The sequence below is a fragment of the Hordeum vulgare genome, chromosome 5H (genome assembly GCF_904849725.1).
Source record: "Hordeum vulgare subsp. vulgare chromosome 5H, MorexV3_pseudomolecules_assembly, whole genome shotgun sequence".
Taxonomy (NCBI): domain Eukaryota; kingdom Viridiplantae; phylum Streptophyta; class Magnoliopsida; order Poales; family Poaceae; genus Hordeum; species Hordeum vulgare.
The window spans coordinates 303,474,227-303,501,543 of record NC_058522.1 but is presented as its reverse complement, the minus strand read 5'-3'; positions in this window follow the sequence as shown (position 1 = coordinate 303,501,543).

The window sequence follows — 27,317 nt, the reverse complement described above, 5'->3', positions numbered from 1 at the left end:
AGAGGGGAGAGAGAGGGGGCAGATTCCCCCTTTGCCATGTGCCTTCCCCCCTTTGCCATATGGGGGCAGACGGCAAAGAGGGGAGAGAGAGGGGGCAGATTCCCCCTTTGCCATGTGCCTTCCCCCCTTTGCCATGTGTTGGCAGACGGCAAAGATGGGAGAGAGAGGGGGCAGATTCCCCCTTTGTCATGTGCCTTCCCCCTTTGCCATGTGTTGGCAGACGACAAAGAGGGGAGAGAGAGGGGGCAGATTCCCCCTTTGCCATGTGCCTCCCCCCCTTTGCCATGTGTTGGCAGACGGCAAAGAGGGGAGGGAGAGGGGGCAGATTCCCCCCTTTGCCGTCTGCCTCCCCCCTTTGCCATGTGTTGGCAGACGACAAAGAGGGGAACCAGCCCCTTTTTTATTTATTTTTTGTTATATCCAGCATTTTTAACAATAATCAGGATATATATATATATATATATATTTGACATAAATAAATTTCTTTCCGTACTCATAACCATATTAAAATAACTCTCATCCATAGTGCATACATATTATGCAAGTTACATCCGTACCAAACCATATATTACACCAGTTTCATCCACGTGCATACAAAGTTTCATATATTCATATACTACAATAGTTTTAATACAACCCATGGTAAAAGAAATCATCTTCAAGCATTCCATCAACCAAGCTTCCCATGAAGTGAAGGTAATCTGCAAAATGACAAATAAGAAAGTTAGAAAAATAATACTAGATGAAGTAGTGTATATATAGGTTATTTCGAAGAGAAATTAACTAAGTATAGACCATTTAGGAGCTAACTAAGCTAATTATGTCATTTAGGTGGAATCCTAGCTAACTATAGGAGAAGAGAAAGAGAAGAAGAAGTAAAACAAGGAGGAGGAGCAGGAGGAGGAGAAGGAGAAGGAAGAGGAGAAGAAGAAGAAAAAGGAGGAGGAGGAGGAGGAGGAGAAGGAGAAGGAAGAGGAGAAGAAGAAGAAAAGAAGAAGGAGAAGGAGAAGAAGAAGGAGAAGGAGAAGGAGGAAGAAGGAGTTCTTCTCCTTCTTCTTATCCTTTTGTCCCCTTCTTCTCATTTTTCTTCCTTCTTCTCCTTTTTCCTCTTCCTTCTTCTCATTTTTCCTCTTCCTTCCTTTCATTTTTCCTCTTTTTCTCTTCTTGTCCCCTTCTTCGGGCTAAATTGGCTAAGAATGCCTTTTTGGAGCTAATTATGTCATTTCGAGGATAATTAGCTAAGTATAGGTCATTTTTTATTAAATAGGCCATTTTGGAGCTAACTAAGCTAATTATGTCATTTCGTAGGATAATTAGCCAATTTAGCCTTTCTTGGATGAGTCTAAGCTACGTAGAAGAAGAGATAGAGAAGAAGTAAAAGAAGGAGGAGGAGGAGGAGAAGAAGAAGGAAGAGGAGAAGAAGAAGAAAAGAAGAAGGAGAAGGAGACGAAGAAGGAGAAGGAGAAGGAGGAAGAAGGAGGAAGAAGAAGGAGAAGGAGGAGCTGCTTCTCCTTCTCCTCCTTCTTCTCCTTCTTCTTCTCCTCCTCCCTCTCCTCCTTCTTCTTCTCCTCTTCTTCCTCTTCCTTCCTTTCATTTTTCCTCTTTTTCTCTTCTTGTCCCCTTCTTCGGGCTAAATTGGCTAAGAATGCCTTTTTGGAACTAATTATGTCATTTTGAGGATAATAAGCTAAGTATAGGTCATTTTTTATTAAATAGGCCATTTTGGAGCTAACTAAGCTAATTATGTCATTTCGTAGGATAATTAGCCAATTTAGCCTTTCTTGGATGAGTCTAAGCTACATAGAAGAAGAGATAGAGAAGAAGAAGTAAAAGAAGGAGGGGGAGGAGGAGGAGGGGGAGGAGAAGAAGAAGGAAGAGGAGAAGAAGAAGAAAAGAAGAAGGAGAAGGAGAAGGAGAAGGAGAAGGAGGAAGAAGGAGGAAGAAGAAGGAGAAGGAGGATCTCCTTCTCCTTCTCCTCCTTCTTCTCCTTCTTCTTCTCCTCCTCCCTCTCCTCCTTCTTCTTCTCCTCTTCTTCTTCTTCCTTCCTTTCATTTTTCCTCTTTCTTCTCGTCTTGTCCCCTTCTTCGGGCTAAATTGGCTAAGAATGCCTTTTTGGAGCTAATTATGTCATTTCGAGGATAATTAGCTAACTATAGGTCATTTTTTATTAAATAGGTCATTTTGGAGCTAACTAAGCTAATTATGTCATTTCGTTGGATAATTAGCCTATTTAGCCTTTCTTTGATGAGTCTATGCTACATAGAAGAAGAGAAAGAGAAGAAGAAGTAAAAGAAAGAGGAGGAGGAGGAGGAGGAGAAGGAGAAGGAAGAGGAGAAGAAGAAGAAAATAAGAAGGAGAAGGAGAAGGAGGAAGAAGGAGGAAGAAGAAGGAGAAGGAAGAAGTAAATGAAGGAGGATGAGGAGGAGGAGAAGGAGAAGGAAGAGGAGAAGAAGAAGAAAAGAAGAAGGAGAAGGAGAAGGAGGAGCTCCTTCTCCTTCTTCTCCTCCTTCTTCTCCTTCTTCTTATCCTCCTCCCTCTCCTCCTTCTTCTCCTCTTCTTCTTCTTCCTTCCTTTCATTTTTCCTCTTTCTTCTCCTTTTGGCCCCTTCTTCGGGCTAAATTGGCTAAGAATGCCTTTTTGGAGCTAATTATATCATTTCGAGGATAATTAGCTAAGTATAGGTCATTTTTTATTAAATAGGCCATTTTGGAGCTAACTAAGCTAATTATGTCATTTCGTAGGATAATTAGCCAATTTAGCCTTTCTTGGATGAGTCTAAACTACGTAGAAGAAGAGAAAGAGAAAAGAAGTAAAAGAAGGAGGAGGAGGAGGAGGAGGAGGAGGAGAAGGAGAAGGAAGAGGAGAAGAAGAAGAAAAGAAGAAGGAGAAGGAGAAGGAGGAAGAAGGAGGAAGAAGAAGGAGGAAGAAGAAGGAAGTCTAGCTATTTTTGAGCTAACTAAGCTAATTATGTCATTAGATGGAAGTCTATCTATTTTAGAGCTAACTAAGTAATTATGTCATTAGATGGAAGTCTAGCTATTTTTGAGCTAACTAAGCTAATTATGTCATTAGATGGAAGTCTAGCTATTTTGGAGCTAACTAAGATAATTATGTCATTAGATGGAAGTCTAGCTATTTTTTATTAAAACACTAGAAATAACATACCTAAGTTAGGGTGAAGCACGGTGGCTCTGGCTTGTTTCACCTGGAGAAGGCTGCCCTGGAGAAGGCTCGACTGTAGAAGGGTCGTGCGATGCGGTTCGGGACATATTCTGCACCAAACATCGTTTGCAATGTGTAGTTAGCATAAGGACACTCTTAAGATCACTCCACTGAAATGAAACTCACCGTCGTAGCATTCTCTGCCTAGGTTGAATTGAGCCTTCAGAGCCATTACTTGCGCGATGGCATCCAGCTGACAAAGCTCAGTCTGCTCGTGGAGAGGACGTTTTGAAGACTCCGGCATTTCATAGAAGGCCTTTGCAGATTCCTCCATCTCATCGTCCGAATCACGAGCATCATCAAAGTCTTGCACCATGTCTTCAATCCCGGTACCATGCTCGTCGGTGCGACGACGGATCACCTCAGCTCTGGCACGTTGGTCAGACTCACCATGAAAAGTCCACACCGTATAATTAGGTGTAAAACCCCACTTCTGCAGGTGTTTACCCATTTCAAACTCTGTCTGCTTTTTCCAGTTGTTGCATTTGGGACAGGGGCACCATGTTTTATGCTGGCCATTTGCAAATGTGGCTCTCACAAACCCCCTGGTTTTTGTTAACCATTCATGGGTCATGTCTTTCTGACTAGGGTGACCAGTGTACATCCAAGCACGATCACTCATGTTGCCTAGCTACATATGGGGGCACAAGAAATAAATATATAATTCATCATCTATATTCATACGCTAATCAAGTTTGTCAGTTTTATTACGTCCATGCAACCTACACGCTAATAGGTAAAGATAGGTCCTAATCCCACCCGAGTATGTGTAGACTGGGTTCGTTTTACCATGCTCTGCTCCAGATGCGGCGCAAAATTTCGACAGCACCTCCCCGCTGTTCTCCTGATACACGTCTCGGCAATAAGCAGAGAGGATGTGTACCCGGAGAACAACAGGGGAGGCACTGACGAAATTCTGCATCGGATCCGGAGCACAGCATACGGGAAAACAAACCCAATCTACACATACTCGGGCTGTCCATGGATAATGTTGGACAATTCGAAAGGATGGCGGTTATAAATATGCAAAGAAATGCATATTTATAGATGTCGCCCTTTAGAATGGGAGACGCATACTGGTCACGCATACTCATGATTGAAGAAACCTATAGCTAGCAAGTTTCATCGGCACGAAGACCGGGACAGAGCAAATTCAGGGGGTAGGAGGAGAAGTCATTTGTGCTCAGCAACAAACGCAAGGGCGGAGCTCGTCCAACGCACGTGGAGGTCGTCGAACAACTGCACATTGAAATTCACCCGATCAACACAAATATGATGTTTTTATAATTAACATAACTATATGACCTAACTCATAACTATGTGGGTCAGTGTCATCGGGGCTCGAAGGTCACTGGCGTCGGGGATTGGGGTCTTTTCGGTCAACAAGAGGCCGAAGAGGTGTCGGGGCTCGGGGGTTGGGGGTCAGTGGCGTCGGGGGTCGGGGTAGGGGGTCGGGGGTCGAGGGTGAGTGTTGTCGGGGGTCGGGGGTCGAGGGTCGAGGGTCAGTGGCGTCGGGCGTCGGGGGTCGGGGGTCAGTGGCGTCGGGGGTCGGGGTAGGGGGTCGGGGGTCGAGGGTGAGTGTTGTCGGGGGTCGGGGGTCGGGGGTCGAGGTTACCTATCAAACTTTCCAGGTTACCTATAAAACTTTCCAGGTTACCTATACTACTTTTCAGGTTACCTATAAAACTTTTCAGGTTACCTATAAAACTTTCCAGGTTACCTATAAAACTTTCCAGGTTACCTATAACTACTTTCCAGGTTACCTATATAACTTTCCAGGATCTGATGCGGTCAAAATAATTTTTTTTATCTATCCATCCCCAACTAGCTCCAATTAGCACCTCTTCTCAGGGCTAGTTTTTTTGGTGGGTTAGTTTGCATCTAACCCAAACTAGCCCATGTGTTTGGATACTTTGGGAGCTAGTTCAGCTCCAACTAGCTAAAACTAGCTCTAGCAGTGGCATCCAAACAGGGCCATTGTGTCGTGCTTTCTTACCATGTTCTCCTAATCTTTTCAGACGTGACGTGGTAGTAATTTTAAATTATTTTATTCATAAACCAGATTACTTACTCAGCCTTCTATTGTATATACGATGCACTTTTTTCCATGACCTCTACTTATACATTGGTTTTGTTCACTAGATTCCTGAATTCAGGGCACGTGCGTCTGCTCGGATTGATGCATGGATAGTACTTGATGTCCTCTACATGCGCGATGAGTGTATAACTCTTTATTGATTTGGGTATCCCTAAAAAATTGAGATCCAAACGTGGTACAATAGGATTTATACAATAGTATGAAGTAATATTATCTGTACATGAGTATTTATATACATGTAAAAACAAGCATTTTCTGCAAGATCATATTGTAGAGGAAATAAATCTGAAAGCTCATTTGCAAGGAAGTTCGTGATCATATTACGAGTGCACAAGGCGGCAAGTTCATCTATACTAGTCGTGAACCCGTGCGTTTGCATGGGCTAGTTGTAAAATATTAACTTAGAAATTCCATACCATAGAAAATAGAAATTTGTTTTGTAAAACTACATTAACCCGACATAACATTCAAACCTAAAGGATTTGAGATATCATGACTAATTCATATAGTAATATGTTTTTGTGAATAAGTTACAGATATGTCTGACCATGTGAGTGTCCAAAACAACACTTATTTAGGCAGTATTATATTTAAAAAACTATTATTTATAATAATATGTTTATTTCCTTCATAGTAATTTTGGTCTACTCAATTTAGTAACTCATTCTAGAAAAAACTGAACAAACATATATACTATCATGCTTGATACTTAAATTGATCTGTAGCATATACTCATTCTAGGCAGAGAATACATATTTCTCAATTGATCTGTAGCATATACAGATGAATCTCACCGTTTTTGCTGGCAGGGGAGAGGAGTTCCTCCGGGGAGGTGGCTGCTCCGGCTAGGTGGCGAAGTCGCCGACGGGATGGGGCGGCGGAGGAGGGTGCGGGCAACGGAGGGGGGTGGCGACGAGGCTCCAGGGCGTCCGGGGCGAGGAGGAGCGTCAGGGGGGCTGCTCGTGCTCCTGACGGCATGGCCGAATCGGAGGAGAGGTGCGGCCTGCAGGGGGAGCCGATGGGGAGGGGAGCCGATGGGGAGGGGGATGGCGATGGTGGGGAGGGCGGGGAGGCGCTGGTCGGTGGGGGAGGAGTTGGCGACCGTGGGGAGGGCGGGGAGGGCGGGGAGGTGTCGGCCGGTGGGGAGGGCGGGGAGGCGCCAGCCGGTGGGGGAGGCGCCGGCCGGTGGGGAGGGCGGGGAGGCGCCGGCCGGTGGGCGCAAGCTGGATGGGGGAGGGAGCGTGCGGGAGGAGGGCGACGAGGTGGGTTTTTTTTTGAAACAACGAGGTGGGGTTGGAGCGTTACAGTGGGCAGCCATTAGTGGGTTGATGTCTTTGCCGTCCGCTGTGCTCCCAGGCACACGGCAATGGAGCTTTTGGCGGATGGCAAAGAGCCGGCAGATGGCAAACGTAATGGCTACAACTGCGATTTTTCTTTGCCGTCTGCATGGGTCATCTTTGCCGTCAGCCATGTCTTTGCCATCAGCTTGGTCCATCTTTGTCGTCCGCTAGCTGACGGCAAAGAAGCGACTCATGGCAAAGCACTTCTTTGCCATCAATTTTTTGGTAGCTGACGGCAAAGAGCTTCTTTGCCATCAGCCAGCAGACGGCAAAGACCCGGCAGATGGCAAATTCTCTGATTCTAGTAGTGCAAGGATAATTCTTCGTGGTGTCATACCTTTTTCTCAAACATAGGCGGCTCCGGCCACCGCCCACCTTTCTCTCTCGTTGAAGAAAGATTACAAAATGACTAGTCAGCATATTTTGCTTATGTTTTCTCTTCCTCTACACTGACTAGTCATTGCCCACAACATTTTTCACATCGTTCTAAGCCTCTATGTGTTTTTCTGGAGCAGTACTACTGCCAAGGGGAGTGGTACTACCGCCAGGACCCGAGCGGTACTACCGCCAGGGGGAGCGATACTACCGCAATGACCATCCGTTCATAGGGCTATGTTCAATCATTTAGGGCTGTCTCAAGGGTGAGCGATACTACCGCCAGGGCGAGCGGTACTACCGCTATGACCCCAACGATACTACCGCCAGGGGGAGCGGTACTACCGCTATGACCCCAGCGGTACTACCGCCAGGGGGAGCGGTACTACCGCTAGGCTAGCGGTACTACCGCCTCGCACTACACCACGAAATACGAGATTATACGAGATTATATGATGCCGGCTCGATGCTAGAGGCGAACATCCGAGTAAGTTCCATTGTAAGTTAATTTCCGACCGAATCTTGTCAATCTTGTTTTCCGATTGAATCTTGTCAATCTTGTTTTCTGATTGGATCTTGTCAATCTTACTTTACACCCAGTGGGGGTACGCTGTGTAGTAGTTTTTCTTTATTCTAGTGGGGGCACGCTTAGTGAACCCACTAGGTGTAGTCCCCAAGATTGTTGTTGAATGTTTCCATCGGCAGGAGTCTGAATTGAAGAGTCATGCTCTGTTTTTGACTCGGCCAGGCCGGTCGTATAATCTCCTAAGGGCTATATAAAGGGAGGGCGGTCGTTTTTCTTGCCCCTGTTTCTTCTTCTGCGTGGTGCTCCTCCCTCTACACCGAAATCTCCCCGATCGGATCTCCCTCTGTGGAGCCTCCCCTCCCTTTTCGGTTGGAGGGTTTGCTCCCCTCCTCCTTCCTCCTATGGATTCCGGTACAACTCCTCACCTTCCTCTCTTGGTTGGTGTTTTTTGCTTCTATGGTTAGGATCTTGATGTACTAGACCCATGGGTACGCTACATGCTTAGTTTTTGGTTGGAAAAGAGGAGAAATCTTAGGAGATTTTAGGTCTAATGTTCTTCCTTGCATTCATCTAGCATGCCCTAGTATTCTCCATGTTTTGAATCTGATAGTTCTTGTCACAAGCCTCTTTGGATTTGGCTTAGATGTGGATCCCATTGACTAGATTGGTCTCGATCTAAATAACCTAGAGTTCCACATGTTTTAAAAGATCATGTCATTCTTATAAAAATTTTATATGCTAGATATGGATCTCTGCAAGTCAACCCTCGAGCGGTACTACCGCCATCCTGGCGGTACTACCGCTAAGGGGCAGCGGTACTACCGCTGGCCTGGAGGTACTACCGCTATGACCCCAACGGTACTACCTCCAGGGCGAGCGGAACTACCGCCCCTCGGCATTTTGCTTTGATTTCATGTGGCAACTTATGTTTCCTTTTATGTTCTGAATGTTGCCATGACTTCTTTTTTCGCTCTTTCTGTGTGTGTGTCTTGTGTGTCACACGTGGTGGTTCTCGTTGCTCGAACCCTGCGCGTGAGACAACGTCAAAGCAGTACCACACTACCGAAGCTCCAGAAGGTTCCGCAACCTCCAATATCAACCCAAAGCGCTCATTCAAGAACACTACCTCAAAGTCCAAGGAGGCCAACCTCAACCTCCCCACTATGCCTCCTAAAGAGTTTATGGCACTCCCCGGCCGCGACCCCTATGTCCATGAAAGAGCTCACCTCAAAAAATGTGATAAGTTTTGGTCAAGGCAACAAGCAATGATTTATCAGGACGTGATTCTGGACTTCAAGAAGGCTTATGTCCCAGTGCAGTGGATTGACGTCCCTCACCTTCAGCGGAATCCTGAGTACTTTGGTGAGGCCCTCAAATTGATTCAGCAACTTGGCATTTAGGACATCATCACCTTCCATAATGACTTTGATCCAGAGATTGTGGCCCAGTTCTATGTTATTGTTCACTTCCACTCTGATGAAGTTCGCACTATGACTTGGATGACGTGTGGTCAGAAATTGACTGGAACTTCGGTTGACTTCATGAAGCTCCTGTAGGTAGTCGACCAGGGGTCACAGACTGCTGTTGGTTTGCGTCCTAATAACCAACCTGGCCCCACCCCCAAGAACAGGCTGCAACATCTCTATGTGAGGAAGAATGTGCTTCCCCCGCACCTGGATATTATGCACCGAATCTTCCGCAACACGTTGTTTCATCGTATTGGCAACAAGGACGAGGTTCACTCCTATCTCGTGGATTTTGCTTCTGAATTGTGAGGAGGCAAGGACGAAGGACACCGGGCATCTGGACATATCTGATGTGATGTTCAACAAGCTCAAGAATTGCATCCTGCACCGTAGGGTTCCCATCTATGGGCCTTACCTGTTCTATTTGATATAGAAGAAGTGGGTAGAATCCTATCTAGATGTACCTCTCCCCGTTGAAGCTGACTATATCACTCATGATCCTATCAAGCTGCGTTAGAAGGAGAAATGGGCCAACACCTCAGCGTCTTCTCAGCCCATGGAGACTGACACAGTGACTACTGCTGCTGGAGGAGGCCCTGCATCGCATACCCATGCTTTGTTATGCCATTGTGGGCTATGAAGCTGAAAGATCGGATGAAGACCCTCTTCTGCATGCAGGCCAAGGGGCACTATCAGTCTCATGTGGCCGAGAAGGAGAACCGTCAGAGGCACAGGCGTTTCTTGATGACTGCTATCCCACAGACAACAGCGCCAAAAATTGATACGTTGACAGAGGCTGGGCTTGCGTTGGTTTTTTCCTTGAAGAGGAAAGGGTGATCCAGCACAGGAGCAGTAAGTATTTCGCTCAGTTTGAGAACCAAGGTATCGATCCAGAAGGAGGGTCTCGTCAAGTCCAAGGTACCTGCGCAAACACAAACAAGCTTGCACCCAACGCTTCAAAGGGGTTGCCAATCTCTTCAAGATTGTTTGCAAAGTGAGATCTGAAGGCGGAAAGTGCAACGAAGTGAAAAGTGTAAGGCTGAAAATATGGTGTGGAGTAGACCCTGGGGGCCATAGTGTTCACTAGAGGCTTCTCTCAAAATAGCAAGTGTTACGGTGGGTGAACAAATTACTGCTGAGCAATTGATAGAACCACGCAAAGTCATGACGATATCTGAGGCAATGATCATACATATAGGCATCATGTCCGAGACAAGTAGACCGATACTTTCTGCATCTACTACTATTACTCCACACATCGACCGCTATCCAGCATGCATCTAGTGTATTGAGTTCATGACGAACAGAGTAACGCTTTAAGCAAGATGACATGATGTAGTGGGATAATCTCAAACCAATGATGAAAACCCCATCTTTTTACCCTTGATGGCAACAACACGATGCGTGCCTCGCTACCCCTTCTGTCACTGGGTGAGATCACCGCATGGTATGAACCCAAAACCAAGCACTTCACCCATTGCAAGAATCATAGATCTAGTTGGCCAGACAAAACCCACAACTTGAAGAGAATTACAAGTATATGAAATCATGCATAAGAAAGATCAGAAGAAACTCAAATAAGATTCATAGATAATTTGATCGTAAATCCACAATTTATTGGATCTCGACAAACACACCGCAAAAGAAGATTACATCAGATAGATCTCCATGAAGATCATGGAGAACTTTGTATTGAAGATCCAAGAGAGAGAAGAAGCCATCTAGTTACTAGCTATGGACCCCTAGGTCTATGGTGAACTACTCACGCGTCATTGGAGACGACATGGTGTTGATGAAGAAGCCCTCCGTATCCGAATCCCCCTCCGGCAGGGCACCAGAACGTGCCCCAGATGGGATCTTGTGGAGACAGAAGCTTGCGGCGGCGGAAAAGTACTTTCGATGATCTCCTTATTTTTTCTGGAATTTATGGGAATATATAGGCGAAAGACCTAGGGCAAAGGGCGTCCAGTGGTCCCACAAGCCTGGATGGCGCGGCCTCCCCCTGGCCGCGGGGTGGGGGCTACTAGGGCCCTTGAGGCTCCCCTGCCTTGGCTCCCAAGCTTCCCGATCTTCTTCCGTTCTAGAAAAAAACTTTTCGGGGATTTTCTTCCGTTTGGACTCCGTTTCAAAATCTCCTCTGAAAGAGGTCAAAAACATGGAAAAAACAGGAACTGGCACTTGGCACTGAGTTAATAAGTTAGTCCCAAAAAAAATATAAAAGGCATACAAAACATCCAAAGTTTGACAAGATAAAAGCATGAAACCATCAAAAATTATAGATACATTGGAGACGTATCAAGCATCCCCAAGCTTAACTCCTGCTCCTCCTCGAGTAGGGAAGTGCTAAAGAATGAATTTTTGATGTGGAATGCTACCTAGGATAGTTGTCCTTTGCTACTTCTTTCACGTGACATGAATGTTCAGATCCGTAAGATTCAAAACAATAGTTTGCTATTGACATGAAAACAGTAATACTTCAAGCAAACTAGCAAAGTAATCATGACCTTTCAAAATAACAAGGCCAAAGAAAGTTATCCCTATAAAATCATATAGTCTGGCTATGCTCCATCATCCTCACACAACTAATGTAAATCATGCACAATCCCGGAATTGGCCAAGTAATTGTTTTCGCACTCTTACTTTCTCAAACTTTTTATAACTATCACGCAATACATGAGCGCGAGCCATGGATATAGCACTATAGGTGGAATGGAGTGTTGTGGTGGTTGTTAGACAAAAAGGAGGAGATGGTCACACTGACTCGGCTTATCAATAGGCTATGGAGATGCCCATTAATAGATATCAATGTGAATGAGTAGGGATTGGCATACAAAGGATGCACTAGAGCTATAAGTATGTGAAAGCTCAAAAGGAAAACTAGTGGGTGTGCATCCAACTTGCTTGCTCACGAAGACCTAGGGAAATTTTGAGAAAGCCCATCATTAGAATATACAAGCCAAGTTTTATAATGAACATTCCCACTAGCATAAGGTAGTGACAAAGCAAGAAGCTCTCAATCATGAAGAACATGGTGCTATCATGAAGCACAAGTGTGCAAAAAGATAGTAGCATTGTCCCTTCTCTCTTTTTCTATCTTTTTTCATTTGGGCTCTTAGGCCTCTTTTTTTCTTTTCTTTTCTCTTTTTTTGGGCTCTTTGGCCTCTTCTTTTTTTATTAACATGGGACAATGCTCTAATAATGATGATCATCACACTTTTATTTACTCGCACCTCAAAGATCACAATGATGATGACTCCATAGGAAATGCCTCCGCCAGTGTACCGGGATGTGCAACGATCTAGCATGGCGTATGATGTTGAAACATCTCACTAGCTATCTTACGATCATGCAATGGCAATATGAGAATGACAGCACAAGTCATGAGACGGAACGGTGGGAGTTGCATGGCAATATATCTCGGAATGGCTATGAAAATGCCATAGTAGGTAGGTACGGTGGCTGTTTTGAGGAAGGAATTTGGTGGGTTTGTGTACCAGCGAGAATTGCGCGACACTAGAGAGGCTAGCAATGGTGGAAGGTGAAAGTGCATCTATACCATGGGCTCACATTAGTCATGAAGAACTCACATACTTGTTGTGGAAGTTTGTATTAGTAATCGAAACAATGTGCTAAACGCATACTTCGAGGCGAAGGGTTGGTAGGTGTAAACCATCGCGCGATCCCGACCTCAACACAAAGGATGACAATCAATAGATCAATTATGATCGGACTTCCTAACATAGCGGTTCACCATACGTGCATGCTACAGGAATCACTAACTTCAACACAAGTATTTTTAGATTCACAACACCCTACTAACATAACTCTTAATATTACCGAATCCAGTTCTCAAAACTAAATGAGAGGAATCAAAACTTCTCTTTCTATTCAATGCACATGAAGATGGAGGTTTTTGCATCCTCTTTGGGTACCTATCACATTTGGGACTACTTTAATAGCATAAGCCAACTACCAAATCACGCACCGCCGTGCTCTAAAAGATATAAGTGAAGCACATAGAGCAAAAGTATCTAGCTCAAAAGATAAAAGTGAAGCACTATGAGCATTCTAGCAAAATCACGATGAGTGCATGTCTCTCTCTCTCTCAAAAAGGTGTGCAGCAAGGATGATTGTGACACAACAAAAGGAAAAGACTCCTACGATACAAGACGCTCCAATCAAAACACATATCATGTGGTGAATAAAAATATAGCTCCAAGTAATGTTACCAATGGATTGAAGACGAAAGAGGGGATGTCTTCCCGGGGCATACCCAAGCTTAGGCTTGTTGGTGTCCTTGAGGGATGCCTTGGGCATCCCCAAGCTTGAGCTCTTTCCACTCCTTATCTCTTTGTCCATGAGAACATCACCCAAAACTTGAAAACATCACAACACAAAACTTAAACAGAAACTTGTGATAACATTAGTACAAGAAAACAAACTACCACTTCTTTTGGTACTACAGCAAACTTGAATTCCATCTATATTGATGATGGGCTACTGTATTCTCACTTTTCCATGGCTAGTACCCCTCGATACTAACCATAGTTTCATCAAAACAAGCAACCAACTCAACTCAACAAAATCTGTCAAAAACATACCAGTCTGTAGCAATCTCTATACTTCATATACCTCTGGTACCTCAAACAATCTGAAAAATTACGACGGACTGGGAAAAAACCATATAAATCAGCAGCAAAAAGAATCAACTCAAAATCTCTTTCTGAATAAAAATTAAAAATCATCTCGTGAGCAAAAAGTTTCTGTCTTTTTCCAGCAGGATCAAACAACCATTACCAAGACTAGTCATAAAGGGTTTGCTTGGCTCAAACAAAAAGGAAACACAAAAAACACAATCACAACAGAATTATGAAAGTGTGGACGCAAAAAAACAGAAAGAAAAAGATAAATTCATTGGGTTTCCTCCCAACAAGCGCTATTGTTTAACGCCCTTAGATAGGCATAGAAGCGATAGAATCACATATCGTCGTCTTTGGTGCTCAAACCATAAGTGGCCATCATCATGGATTCATATACAATCTTATTTTCTTTCTAGGAAAGTGTTCCTTGCCCTTCCTTAAAGGAAATTTAAATCTAATATTCCATTCCTTCATATCGATGATAGCACTGATAGTCTTTAGGAAAGGTCTACCAAGAATAATGGGGCATGTAGGATTGCAATCAATGTCAAGCACAATGAAATCCATGGGTACATAGTTCCTATTTAAAATAATAAGAACATCCTTGATCCTGCCCCTGGGTTTCTTGACCGTAGAATCAGCAAGATGCAAATTAAGAGAACACTCTTCAATCTCATTAAAACCCAGAACATCACGTAAAGACTTTGGGATCGCAGAAACACTAGCACCCAAATCACACAAAGCATTGCACTCATAGTTTTTTATTTTGATTTTGATGGTAGGTTCCCACTCATCATGAAGCTTTCTAGGGATAGAGACTTCCAATTCAAGTTTCTCTTCAAGAGATTTTATCATAGCTTCGACGATATGATCGGTAAAGGCTTTGTTTTGGCTATAAGCGTGTGGAGAGTTCAACATGGATTGCATCAAAGAAATGCATTCAATCAAGGCACAACTATCATAATTGAATTACTGGAAATCCACGGTAGTAATTTCATTACAACTCAAAGTTTTAACGTCTTCTACTCCACTTTTAATGCTTTTAGCATCAAGATATATGGACTCCGAATCATTGGGGCACTTTTCAACCAAAGTGGATTCATATCCAGCCCCATAATCATTAGGTTTGACACAAGAAAACAAAAATTCAATGGGAGTCACACCAAGCACTTTAAGATATTCGTGATTCTCATCACGAGTTTCGGGTTTAGCAGCCATTTTATTGACTAAAGTAGCTTGCTTATCAGAAATCTGGACCACTAGCTTTTCAAGACGAGCAAACTGAGAATTCACCGCAAGGAATTCTTTAGCCATATCATCAACCTCTCTACTCATAAAAGCCAGAAAAGAATTTTTCTCCTTCAGCTCTCTACGGAAGTAACTATTATATTCAAACTGTGTAGACATGAAGCCTTTAACACTAGTTTCAATCTCTTCTAACTTCACAAAGTGAGCATCAAAATCCCTTAGTGGAGCCATTCGGGCTTTAGCAGGCAAGCAAGCACACAAGCAAACAAAGAGCAGGCGAGAAAAAGGGCGAACGAAAAGGCGAACGAAATAGGCAAATTGGTGAAGTGGGGGAGAGGAAAACGAGAGGCATGTGGCAAACAAAGTAAATGCAAGAGAAGAGTTTGCGAACCTACTTGGATGAGTTCTTCACTTGATCTTCCTACCCGGCAACAGCGCCAGAAATTCTTCTGCTATCCCACAGACAACAGCGCCAGAAATTGACACGTTGACACAGGCTGGACTTGCTTTGGTTTTTCCCTTGAATAGGAAAGGGTGATGCAGCATAGGAGCAGTAAGTATTTCCCTCAGTTTGAGAACCAAGGTATCGATCCAGAAGGAGGGTCTCGTCAAGCCCACAGTACCTGCGCAGACACAAACGAGCTTGCACCCAACGCTTCAAAGGGGTTGTCAATCCCTTCAAGATTGTTTGCAAAGTGAGATCTGAAGGCGAAAAGTGCAACAAAGTAAAAAGTGTAAGGCTGAAAATATGGTGTGGAGTAGACCCTAGGGGCCATAGTGTTCACTAGACGCTTCTCTCAAAATAGCAAGTGTTACGGTGGGTGAACAAATTACTGCCAATCAATTGATAGAACCGCGCAAAGTCATGACGATATCGAAGGCAATGATCATACATATAGGCATCACGTCCGAGACAAGTAGACCGATACTTTCTGCATCTACTACTATTACTCCACACATCGACCGCTATCCAGCATGCATCTAGTGTATTGAGTTCATGACAAACAGAGTAACACTTTAAGCAAGATGACATGATGTAGAGGGATAATCTCAAACCAATGATGAAAACCCCATCTTTTTACCCTTGATGGCAACAACACGATGCTTGCCTCGCTAACCTTCTGTCACTGGGTGAGGTCACCGCACGGTATGAATCCAAAACCAAGCACTTCTCCCATTGCAAGAATCATAGATCTAGTTGGCCAGCCAAAACGCACAACTCGAAGAGAATTACAAGGATACGAAATCATGTATAAGAGAGATCAGAAGAAACTCAAATAAGATTCATAGATAATCTGATCATAAATCCATAATTCATCGGATCTCAACAAAAACACCACAAAAGAATATTACATCGGATAGATCTCCATGAAGATCATGGAGAACTTTCTATTGAAGATCCAAGAGAGAGAAGAAGCCATCTAGTTACTAGCTATGGACCCGTAGGTCTATGGTGAACTACTCACGCATCATCGGAGAGGTCATGGCGTTGATGAAGAAGCCCTCCGTATCCGAATCCCCCCTCCGGTAGGGCACCAGAACATGCCCCAGATGGGATCTTGCGGAGACAGAAGCTTGCGGCAGCGTAAAAGTACTTCTGATGATCTCCTTATTTTTTCTGGAATATCTTGGAATATATAGGCGAAAGACCTAGGGAAAAGGGCGTCCAGGGGCCCACAAGCCTGGATGGCGCGGCCTCCCCCTGGCCGCGGGGTGGGTGCTTGTGGGGCCCCTGAGGCTCCCCTGCCTTGGTTCCCAAGCTTCCCGATCTTCTTCCGTTCGAGAAAAAATATTTTCGGGGATTTTCTTCCGTTTGGACTCCATTTCAAAATCTTCTCTGAAAGAGGTCAAAAACATGGAAAAAACAAGAACTCACACTTGGCCCTGAGTTAATAAGTTAGTCCCAGAAAAAATATAAAAGGCATATAACATCCAAAGTTTGACAAGATAAAAGCATGAAACCATCAAAAATTATAGATACGTTGGAGACGTATCAATGACCCTTGATGTGGAGATCTCGAGCGGCTCTGAGGACATCATCACTCCGGAGACTGACTGGATGAGGGCTCAAGGTTACCAGTGGGATGGGTCCGATATTGAAGGGGAGGTTTCTGACGAGGACGCTGAGGATGAGGAGGATGCAGATGCTACGGACGAGTCTGATGCGGCTGCTTGAGTGACCACCTGTGTCCTAGGTGTCCTCTTTGTCCCTTTTTGGTGTCTTGATGCCAAAGGTGGAGAGAGAGTGTAGGGATTTGCTTTGCTTTATCTTTATCGTTGCTTTGCTTTCTGAGTCTTTCTGTGCTGAACTTGGTTGGTTTTATCGTGTTGGATTACTTATCATGGTTGTGAGACTGTTTCAATCATATGGTGTGAGACATATGCTATCCCTAAATTATCAGTATTATTATCTTCTAATCTCCCCATATGATAGCGTGTGAGTTAATTATCTTGTGCCCCTATCTTCATGCTCACATGATATACCTTACTTCTTCACTTATTATTGTATGAGGTCATTGTAAGGAGTATCAACTTATGGTTTCTAGGGGGAGTTCTATCCTTGGACTAAGTGCACTACCTTTCATAGCACTATCCTAAAATCATGCACTTATCCAAGGGGAGCCAGTCCTTAGACCATAGACTTTGGGTTTGCTGTTATATTTAGTATTCTTTCCTTTGTGCAAATCCGGTATTGTCATCAATTCACCAAAAAAGGGAGAGATTGTTATGGCATATTTATGCCTAAGTGATTTTGGTGATTGATGACAGTGCCTCAGTGGACTAATCGTGTGCATTGAGCATTTTAGATAATACATGGCAAAAGCACAAGACGATTTGGCACCCCTTCGTGGAATAGAAGCACAGTCTCTTCTACGATTCTATTTGGTGGTTTTGAGTCGTAGGAACGCCGTACTATTAAGAGGGGATCCATGTCGGAAAGGTTTGTGTAGAATCAATCCCACACGCACACATTTTATCTCCATCTCTTGTCCCTTGCAACTATGGAGCTTGTTCCCTCTCTGATCTTTCTCTCGATCTTGCAAAAAGGTCTCTGGCAGTAGTACCGCTGGAGGTGAGCGGTAGTACCGCTCGGTCCTAGCGGTAGTACCGCTGGAGCTGGCGGTAGTACCGCTGGGCTGGCGGTAGTACCGCCCCAGCCTGGCGGTAGTACCGTGATGACCCACAAGTATAGGGGATCAATCGTAGTCCTTTCGATAAGTAAGAGTGTCGAACCCAACAAGGAGCAGAAGGCTCTGATAAACGGATTTCAGCAAGGTAATAACTGCAAGCACTGAAAGTAGCGGTAACAAGTGATTGTGTAGCGAGGTGAAACGTAACAAGCAAAGAGTAACAAGTAAGAAATAGTAGCAACGGTGCAGCAAGTGGCCCAATCCCTTTTTTAGCAAGGGACAAGCCCGAACAAAGTCTTATAGAAGGAAAAACGCTCCCGAGGACACACAGTGATTTCTGTCATGCTAGTTTCATCATATTCATATGATTCGCGTTCGTTACTTTGATAGTTTGATATGTGGGTGGACCGGCGCTTGGGTACTACCCTTACTTGGACAAGCATCCCACTTATGATTAACCTCTCTCGCAAGCATCCGCAACTACAAAATAAGAATTAAGACAAAGTCTAACCATAGGATTAAACTAGTGGATCCAAATCAGCCCCTCACGAAGCAACGCATAGACTGGGGTTTAAGCTTCTGTCACTCCAACAACCCATCATCTACTTACTACTTCCCAATGCCTTCCTTTAGGCCCATATATTGTGAAGTGTTATGTAGTCGACGTTCACATAACACCACTAGAGGAAAAGACAACATACATCATATCAAAATACCGAACGAATATCAAATTCACATGACTATTATTAACATGACTTATCCCATGTCCTCAGGAACAAAAGTAACTACTCACAAGACATAATCATAATCATGACCATAGGTGTAATGAATAGCATCAAGGATCTGAACATAAACTCTTCCACCAAGTAATCCAACTAGCATCAACTACAAAGAGTAATCAACACTACTAGCAACCTTACAAGTACCAATCGGAGTCGTGAGATGGAGATTGATTACAAGAGATGAACTAGGGATTGGAGAGGAGATGGTGCTGATGAAGATGTTGATGAAGATGCCTCCCCTCCGATGAGAGGAGTGTTGGTGATGACGATGGCGACGATTTCCCCCTCCGGGAGGGAAGTTTCCCCGGCAGGATCGTCCTGCCGGAGCTCTAGATTGGATCTGCTCAAGTTCCGCCTCGTGGCGGCGGCGAAACCACGAAAAAGCTCCTCTTGATTTTTTCCAGACCAAGACGCTTCATATAGCAAAAGAGGGGGCTAGTGGGCCTTCAGGCAGCCCACAAGCTTGCCCACCGCCACCAGGGGGGTGGTGGCGGAGTGGGGGCTTGTGGGGCCCTGGTGGCCCCCCTCCGGTAGTTCTTTCGCCCAGTATTTTTAATATATTCGAGAAAAAATCCACGTAAATTTTCAGGGCATTTGGAGATGTGCAAAATAGTGGACTAGGATTTGCTCCTCTTCTAGTCCAGAATTCCAGCTGCCTGAATTCTCCCTCTTCAATTAAACCTTGCAAAATAAGAGAGAAAAGGCATAAATATGGTACCACAAGTAATATAATAGCCCAAAAAGCAATAAATATCAACATGAAAGCATGATGCAAAATGGACGTATCAACTCCCCCAAGCTTAGACCTCGCTTGTCCTCAAGCGAAAACCAAGTTCCATAAACATGTCCACTTGTTTGGGGACGAAGGTGTCGATAAAACATAATACGGACATAAGGGCATCATGATCACACATAGAACAACACTACATCATAAAGATTCTTATGGGAAAGTAACAATTCCTTCACAAAGCAAAGCATGATGCAAAAACCTTACCGAGAAGTAACCAACAATAGTCCATAGTCATTGAAGCAATTTCAATTTATCACAACATCAAAAAGAGTCAAATAAGAGCTTATAAGGCAACCCCACATACTCAATCATCTCTTTTGTTTTCCACAATTGTTACAACTCACGTGGTAATCATGGTGTCAAAGTTTCAGCTGGACACAAAGAAAGATAGGGGTTTATAGTTTTGCCTCCCAACGGTTTACCTCAAGGGTAAAATCAACAACGATAAAGCATGAGTACTCAACTCCAAGTTGATATATGAATATAGATCTTTCCCAAGCATGTGACGGTAGCCAAGACAAAGGGAAAAAGGGAATTTGTGAAGATCACCATGACTCTTACAATGGTAAAAAGTAAAGGTACAAGATAGGCCATTCGCAGAGGGAAGCAGAGGTTGTCATGCGCTTTTGAGGTTTGAATGCGTGTCCTCTTAGTGCGGAGGAACGTCACTTTATATTGCCTCCTCTGATAAAGAACTTTATTATGCAGTCTGTCGCTTTTATGTCTTCCTCATCACAGGTTCGTACAAAGCTTATTTTCCACACACTAATAGATCATACATATTAGAGAGCAATTTTTATTGCTTGCACCGATGACAACTTACTTGAAGGATCTTATTCAATCCATAGGTAGGTATGGTGGACTCTCATGGCAAAACTGGGTTGGAGGTTTATGGATGCACAAGTAGTATCTCTACTTGGTGCGGGAGTTTTGGCTAACATGAGGTGGAAGCAATCGTCACATGCTAAGGGATCTCTAATCATATAACATTGTTTGGAACCAAGCAAACACAATTCATTATGTTGTCTTCCTTGTCCAACATCTACTCCTAGGCATGTAATATTTTGGTGAGTGCTCACAACTGCAAAAAGTGTCTAAGATGATATATTTATATGTGAACCTCTCTTTCCTTATTACTTCTTATTAATTGCAACAATGACTGAGGTCTATGTTGATTTATTCTCAACAAGTTTCAATCATCATACGTGTCATAAGTGAAGTTATCACTTCCCATCAGATCATCTCATGATCTTTCATGCTATCGTTCTTTTCATACTTTTGATCATGGCACAAAGCAAAGCCCTTTGACTAAGACACTCTTTATAATATAGCTCGTAAGCTCAAATACATCGGGGGAGAGACAAAAGCAAAAGACTCAAACTAAAAACTAAAGACTTATTCCTCTAAAAAAAGAAATAAAAACTGAAAAGGAAAGAATTAAAACAAAGGTAAAAGCAAAAGATATAAAGGTGATACGATACCGGGGCAACTCCCCCAAGCTTGGCAGAAGCCAAGGGGATTGCCCATACGAATGCTTAGTTGTCTTCCTTTGGTGGTGATGGTGGTGTTGTTGGAGTAGTCTGATCCTCCGTCTTCCAAGGCATAGGTGCTCCATCATGGCAGGATGAACGAGTCGCCGGAATCCTCAAATCTGCAGCCAACCTTATTGATTTAAATATGAACTCATACTCACAGTTTTGATTCTACAGGTCATAGATCTAGCCCTGACGTTGGTCAACCCTATCGTAAAGCCTAGAGAGGTGTTTCCCAATATCAATGGCATCCATCTTGTGATTGCTAGTGAACTCCGTGATCATCGTGTGGTTGGCGTTGAGTCCACACTCAACCATCCCTTGGCACTTGAAGACTTGTTGCTCCATTGCTTCGAGCCTCGTCTCCACGCTTCCGGTCTTCTTAGGCCCCTCAACATCATGGATGTGCAAAATCCCCTCGCTCATCTTGATAGACTGAGGTTGTTTCAGCACTTTCGTGAGGTAGGGATTGATGACCTTCTCGAAGATCTTGTCCTTAGGAGCATTTGGGGAAGTCATGATGATCTAGATCTGCGGCAGAAACAAGCTCGAAACGAAAATAGAGGAAAACTACGCGATACGGATATCAAAACCTTCGGGCGACTATATATTGATTTTTTCTGGGCCAAAAGGAGTCCTCCGCAATAAAACGGAGTCTCGGAGGCACACGAGGTGCCCACAAGCTTGCCCACCGCCACCAGGGGGATGGTGGCGAAGTGGGCCCTTGTGTCTGCCTTGCTTGCTCTCCGGACTGCTTTTTATTTTTCTAATTTTCCAAAAATTCCAAAACGGAAGAAATTTCCTATTGGAAAAGTATCGGAGTCCAATTTCTTGCCGAAACAGATACATCTTCGTTTTCAAGGTCTGAAACAGGCTGATAAACATCCCTTATGTACTCCTCTGGAGTTATGACATTGATGATATTGGTCTCAACATTTATGGGAGTACCAAAGATGTAATGCTTGATTCTTTGCCCATTTACCACTCTAGGAAAATTTCCTTCCGTGCTATTGATTTTGATGGCATCGGAACGATATACTTCCTCGACAACATAGGGACCTTCCCATTTAGAGAGAAGCTTGCCTGCAAAGAATCTCAAACGAGAATTGTATAGCAAGACATAATCACCTACATTGAACTCTCGTTTCTGTATTCGTTTGTCGTGCCATCTCTTAACCTTTTCCTTGAACAACCTGGCATTCTCATATGCCTGGGCTCTCCATTCATCTAACGAGCTGATATCAAACAACCGCTTCTCACCGGCAAGTTTGAAATCAAAGTTGAGCTCTTTGATTGCCCAATAAGCTTTGTGTTCCAGCTCAAGAGGTAAAAGACAGGCCTTACCGTAAACCATTTTATACGGTGACATGCCCATGGGATTCTTATAAGCAGTCCTATAAGCCCATAGTGCATTGTCAAGTTTGCTAGACGAGTTCTTTCTAGATCTATTGACGTTCTTTTGTAGGATCAACTTGATCTCCCTATTACTCAACTCAACTTGACCACTAGACTAAGGATGATAAGGGGATGCAACTCTATGGTTGACATCATACTTAGCTAGCATCTTGCGGAAAACACCATGAATGAAGTGTGTACCGCCATCAGTCATCAAGTATCTAGGGACTCCAAATCTTGGGAATATGACTTCTTTAAGCATCCTAATAGACTTGTGGTGATCAGCATTTTTAGTGGGGATAGCTTCTACCCACTTATTAACGTAATCCACAGCAACTAAGATGTGAGTGTACCCATTGGAACTCGGGAAGGGTCCCATATAATCAAAGCCCCAGACATCAAATGGTTCAGTGACAAGTGAATAGTTCATAGGCATTTCCTGACACTTATTGATGTTCCCTATCCTTTGGCATTCGTCACAAGATAAGATAAACTTACGAGCATCCTTGAAGAGAGTGGGCCAATAGAAACCTGATTGCAATACCTTATGGGCAGTTCTATCTCCAGCATGGTGTCCTATGTAGGCTTCGGAATGACACTTCTATAGGATCTGTCCCTGTTCATGTTCAGGCACACAACGTCTAATAACACCATCTACTCCTTCCTTATAAAGGCGAGGATCATCCCAAAAGTAGTGTCTCAAATCAAAGAAGAATTTCTTCTTGTGTTGATAGGTGAAACTGGGTGGTATGTATTTGGCTATGATATAGTTTGCATAATCGGCATACCACGATGCACTAAGTGAAGTGCGCATGACATTAATTGCTCATCAGGAAAGCTGTCATCAATAGGTAGTGGGTCATCAAGGACATTCTCTAGCCTAGACAAGTTATCTGCTACAGGGTTATCAGCACCCTTTCGATCAACAACGTGCAAATCAAATTCCTGTAGCAGGAGAACCCATCTGATCAGCCTAGGCTTAGCATCCTTCTTCTGCATGAGGTACTTAATAGCAGCATGATCAGAGTGAATAGTGACTTTGGAGTCAACTATGTAAGATCTGAACTTTTCACATGCAAACACGACTGCTAGAAATTCCTTCTCCGTAGTGGCATAGTTTCTTTGGGCAGTGTCTAGAGTTTTACTAGCGTAGTGAATGACATTCAACATCTTGTCAACTCTTTGTCCTAGAACAGCACCAACAGCATAATCACTAGCGTCACACATGATTTCAAAGGGCAAGTTCCAGTCAGGTGGTTGAACAATAGGTGCGGTTATCAAAGCCTTCTTAAGTATTTTGAAGGCTTCCTCACAATCCTCATCAAAAACAAAAGGAACATCCTTCTGCAAGAGGTTGGTAAGAGGCCTAGAAATCTTAGAGAAGTCTTTAATGAACCTTCTATAGAAACCAGCATGACCTAGGAAACTTCGTATACCTCTGATATCTGTGGGGCAAGGCATTTTCTCAATTGCATCAACCTTAGCCTTATCAACTTCAATGCCTCTTTCAGAGATTTTGTGTCCTAAGATGATACCTTCATTAACCATAAAGTGGCACTTCTCCCAATTCAAGACGAGGATGGTTTCTTCGCATCTCTGTAAGACTCGATCAAGGTTTCTAAGGCAATCATCAAAGGAAGACCCTTAAACGGAGAAGTCATCCATGAAAACCTCGACAATATTTTCAAAAAAGTCAGAGAATATTGCCATCATACATCTTTGGAAGGTGGCAGGTGCATTACATAAGCCAAAAGGCATACGTCTATAGGCAAAGGTACCGAAAGGGCAGGTGAAAGTGGTTTTCTCTTGATCAGATTGTGCAACAGGTATCTGCGAGAAACCTGAATAACCATCTAGAAAGCAGAAGTGTGTGTGCTTTGATAGCCTTTCTAGCATTTGGTCGATGAACGGCAAAGGATAATGATCTTTCCTGGTTGCCTTGTTCAGTTTCTGGAAGTCTATCACCATTCTATAGCCGGTAATAATCCTTTGTGGGATTAGTTCATCCTTATCATTAGGAACGACGGTGATACCTCCCTTCTTAGGTACGGAATGTACTAGACTTACCCAATCACTATGAGCAACAGGATAAATGATTCCTGCTTCCACAAGCTTTAATATTTCTTTTCTAACGACCTCTTTCATCTTAGGATTTAATCTCCTTTGATGATCAGCAACTGGTTTAAAGTCAGGATCGGTTTTAATCTTGTGCTAACATAGAGTAGGACTAATACCCTTAAGATCATCAAGAGTATATCCAATAGCAGCGCGGTGCTTCATCAGAGTTTTTAGTAACTTCTTCTCTTCGTGCTCTGAGAGGAGAGCACTAATAATGACAGGATATATCTCCTTCTCATCAAGATAGGCATACTTAAGAGTATCAGGCAACCGTTTAAGCTCGAACACAGGATCACCCTTTGGTGGGGGAGGATCCCCAAGTAGTTCAACACGCAGATTATTCTTGAGAATAGGATATTGTTCTAAGACAATTTTATCTATCTCATCTCTCTCCTCCATATGCATATCATTTTCATGCTCAAGCAGATATTTCTCTAAAGGATCCGTAGGAGGTACGGAAATAGAGGTAAGAGCAATGATTTCATCCCTACCAGACGACTCTCTTTCATGGGTTTGTCTTCCAAACTTGGAAAAGTTAAATTCATGAGAAACACCCTCGAAACTTACTGTGACAGTCTGCTTAATGCAATCAATGTGAGCATTGACAGTGTTGAGAAAGGGTCTACCAAATATGATGGGACAAAAGCTATCTTGAGAAGTACCAAGGACGAGGAAATCAGTAGGATACTTCGTCTTACCACACAGGAGTTCTACGTCTCTGACAATTCCCAAAGGGCAGATAGTGTCTCTATTAGCTAGCGTAATAGTGACATTAATGGGTTGTAACTCAGCAGGTGCAATCTCATCTTTGATTTCATCATATAGAGAACGGGGTATTGCACTAACACTAGCTCCCATATGACATAAACCATGGTAATAGTGATCTCCTATCTTAACAGAAACAACGGGCAGGCCAACTACAGGTCCGTGTTTGTCTTTCCCGTGAGGTTTAGCAATTCTAGCGGGATCCGCACAGAATTTGATAACATGCCCATCTATGTCTTTCGCTAAGAGATCTTTGATAATAGCAACACTAGGTTCAACTCTAATCTCCTCATGGGGTGCAAGTGATCTAATGTAACCCCTACGTATGACAGTTGGAGCTTTAGAAAATCCTTGATCCTAGCAGGGTATGGTGGTTTCTCAGTGTAAGCACAAGGAACAACAGGATCACTAAAAGCTATGATTTTCTCCTCAACTAGATTGGTTTTGGCTATGTTGCTTTCTACAGGAGGATGATATTTTAACCACTTCTCTTTGGGAAGATCAACATGAGCAGCAAAAGATTCACATAGAGAAGGTACTATCTCAGAGTCAAGTCCATACTTAGCGCTAAAATCTCTAGAAGTGTTTGTCTCAACAAAAGATTTAACGCAATCAAACTAGAAATTCGTACCTGAGTCCTTACCTTCCTCCAGCTACCAATCTTCAGAGTTGCGTTTGATTCTCTCCAATAATTCCACTTGTGATCAATATCCTTCTTCATAAAAGAACCGACACAAGAAGTGTCAAGCATGGTACGATCTTCATGAGAAAGCCGAGCATAAAAGTTTTGAGTGATGATTTCTCTTGAGAGCTCATGATTGGGGCATGAATATAGCATTGATTTAAGCCTCCCCCAAGCTTGAGCTATGCTTTCCCTGTCACGAGGCCAAAAGTTATAAATAAAGTTCCGATCACGATGTACTAAATGCATAGGATAGAACTTTTGATGGAATTCCAGTTTCAACCGATTGTAGCCCCATGATCTAGCAACATCACATAGCCTATACCATGTCAACGCCTTATCCTTCAAAGATAAAGGAAAGACTTTCTTCTTTACCTCATCCTCGGGCAAACCTGCAAGCTTAAATAAACCACAAACTTCATCTACATAGATTAGATGAAAGTCTAGATGTGAAGATCCATCTCCTGTAAAAGAATTAGCCAGCAGTTTCTCAGGCATACCCAAAGGAATTTCATAAAATATATTTTCAGTGTGAATATACCCCGAAAAAACTCCTCAAAGGAAGAGTTTCCATAGTGACAAGTGACAATAAATTTCAGCACAGTATATGAATGTTTCCTTACCAATTTCCACTTACCAAAGGCGCTTCACTCCCCAGCAACGGAGCTAGAAAAGAGTCTTGATGACCCACAAGTATAGGGGATCAATCGTAGTCCTTTCGATAAGTAAGAGTGTCGAACCCAACGAGGAGCAGAAGGCTCTGATAAACGGATTTCAGCAAGGTAATAACTGCAAGCACTGAAAGTAGCGGTAACAAGTGATTGTGTAGCGAGGTGAAACATAGCAAGCAAAGAGTAACAAGCAACAAGTAGTAGCAACGGTGCAGCAAGTGGCCCAATCCCTTTTGTAGCAAGGGACAAGCCTGAACAAAGTCTTATAGGAGGAAAAACGCTCCCGAGGACACACAGGAATTTGATAGTTTGATATGTGGGTGGACCGGCGCTTGGGTACTTCCCTTACTTGGACAAGCATCCCACTTATGATTAACCTCTCTCGCAAGCATCCGCAACTACAAAAGAAGAATTAAGACAAAGTCTAACCATAGCATTAAACTAGTGGATCCAAATAAGCCCCTCACGAAGCAACGCATAGACTGGGGTTTAAGCTTCTGTCACTCCAGCAACCCATCATCTACTTACTACTTCCC